At 42.9% G+C, this 2,500-nt stretch overlaps 1 pseudogene; it reads right to left on the bottom strand.

Annotated features, from left to right (window-relative positions):
- Nucleotides 1–2,500, bottom strand: part of LOC137997121 (uncharacterized) — a 19,218-nt pseudogene that overhangs the window by 7,682 nt on the left and 9,036 nt on the right.

The following is a 2,500-nucleotide window of genomic DNA, read 5'->3' as shown; positions in this document are numbered from 1 at the left end:
AAGACAACAATTCCAATACTCAAAACATGTCTTCGTAACCTGTCAAAAATATATCTTTTAACATAATTACTCATTTTTCGGTTTAGAAACATAACATGTTACAGACAATCTAGGACAAAAGCTGTTAAGACAAAGCGATTGGATAATTCTCCGCTTGGTGAATGTTCGTAATATTCGTCTTCCATCCGGCATGGGATGTTTTGTTATTTGTTACCTCATGGCCGATGTTTAGTTTGCATGTTTTCCGGCATGGGTTGTTTTTTATTTGTTACCTCATGGCCGATGTTTCGTTCGCAATTTTTCTGGCACGAGCATTTTTATTATTTGTTGCCTCTTGGCCGATGATTTACGTACTTACTTATTCCTCTTTGTTCCTAGTGGAACATAGGTCCTCAACGAGAGTGCGCCACCTAACCCTCTGTCGTGCAGTGCCCTCTGCCTCATTCCACGTGAGATGTTTCCTCTCCAACTCTGCCATTCTCGTACGTCGCCAGGTGTGCCGGGGTCTCCACTCCAGTGCCCTCTTGACTACATCTGGTCTCCTCAAAATGTGGCCGATCTATCCCCAAGCTCTTTGCCGACTGAGATTTTTATTACTGCTGGAGATCAAGCATTCTTCAAGACTCTATTCTTCTCCGGAGATACAGGAGGTGACTTGATGGCAGGTCAAGATGCCTGAAATCGCTCGTTTCCCAGATGATAATGGCTTTCTGTTTAATCGAATTTGGGGTAAGTCGCTGCCAGATATGGTCCCTCGAATATTTTTGGGATGCGCCGTCTGTCATCCTAACTCCACTCTATGCCCGATTGAAGGTATTGAGACATACGTGACAGTCGCTCATAAATTAGGAATACGTCTTTCCAGTGGTTTTTTTTTTTTCCTGCCACTAACCAGCAGGGCTACATTGTAGATAGGCCACTTGTGATTTCTGAGGCTGAATCCCGCCTTAAAAATTACCTGCGAGATGCTCAGTTGGACAATTGCGAAACCCTTCATAGTTTCCGTTCCGGTTATTCCCTTACCTTAGACTTGTTGGGCTCTTCTCTGGTGGAAGTTATGGCCCATGCAAGTTGGTTGGACGAACTCAAACGCTGCGTTGTATTACCTTAAGCCGATGTCCTCCTGGTTGGAGCTGTCTTTGACCTGCATGCTTTAAATTCTTATTTGCTTCAGTCTCAGGAAGCCTCTTGCCTTTATGGTGATTTGAATGACTTAAGAATCTTGTCTCAGCCTTTCCTCTAAACATCTACATCTTTCTTAAGTTTTATCCTTCCCCCTTTGCCTTTTATGTTCCTCTTTACGTTTTTTTCAGTTTTGGGTTTAAGTTTTGGGGGTTTTCCTTTGCGATTAGGTGTGTTTGGTGGTTTGTCAATTCCATAATATCTTGTCAACTTCCCATTTAAGCAAATAATAATCACGAAAAGCACCCTAGAGGGAAGACAAAAACAAGATCAGCATTCTCTTACGAAAAACAGGTAGGTACTTCGTGTCTCTTTTTCTATTGTTTCAAATTTTTTTAAACACGGTATAAAACGTTCAGTAATTATACAATTACCCTAACCTAACCCTAACGCTAACCCTAACGCTAACCGTAATCCTAAGCCTGAAGGTTTTACCGTGTTTAGATAATTTTGTGCAATAGATAACCACTAAATGACAAAATACACCAAGTACCTACCGAAAAACACAATCGAAACAAAGTAACTGTTATGTCAAGATGGTCAGGGAAAATCTGACATGGTAACTTAACGAATGTACAGCACTGTTACCTGAAAAGCTGTTGTCCGCGGTTTGAGCCCCGTGTCCGCCACTTCCTCCTGGCCATGACTTATACCCAGCTCTCCCCGATGTAGATGTTGATGCGTCACATTCAGTACGCCTTGAAGAAGGTGCTTCAGTGCCCCCTCCTCCTCCAGCTATAAGCAAAGGTGTGTTGCTTCCTCTGACCACAAATGTTCCACCACCTCCCCCAGCACTATTCCATACTCTGTTATTTCCGCCTTCTTGACCAACAAGTATTTTGATTGTTTCTCCTTTCACCAAGCGAAAGATTCCTATAATTCTGGCACCTCTTCCTCGGTACTGACGACTATTAGTGTATTTATCATAACCCCCTGCAGCTCCTACCGCTTCTATTTTGTAGTCACCAGTGTAAGGAACAACCCAATGTTGTATACCGCGGACCAGTGTAACCTGCCATCGTGATCCTGACCACTATAGTAACTACCGAGTGAACTTGGACCCAGTCTTCCAGTTGCGCCAAGATTTGTGAAGACAGCCGCAAATGCTGCAAAGCAAACAAAGAGCAATATTGAATTAGCAATTTATAACAATTTAGACTCGTCATTACCGTTAAGTCAGATGCAACTTAAGCAGTTGCAGGGAAACCTGAAAAATACGAGCTTAAACAGGAAGTACGATTGCGCTCCCTATTGGCATGTGAAGCCTCTCAGGGAGAGTATCCTATGATTATGTCGTGGTTGGTGGCTCTTCTATAAA

This window comes from Montipora foliosa, chromosome 3, assembly GCF_036669935.1.
Source record: "Montipora foliosa isolate CH-2021 chromosome 3, ASM3666993v2, whole genome shotgun sequence".
Taxonomy (NCBI): Eukaryota; Metazoa; Cnidaria; class Anthozoa; order Scleractinia; family Acroporidae; genus Montipora; species Montipora foliosa.
The sequence above is the reverse complement of the archived record's forward strand: the minus strand, read 5'-3'. Positions and strand labels throughout refer to the sequence as shown.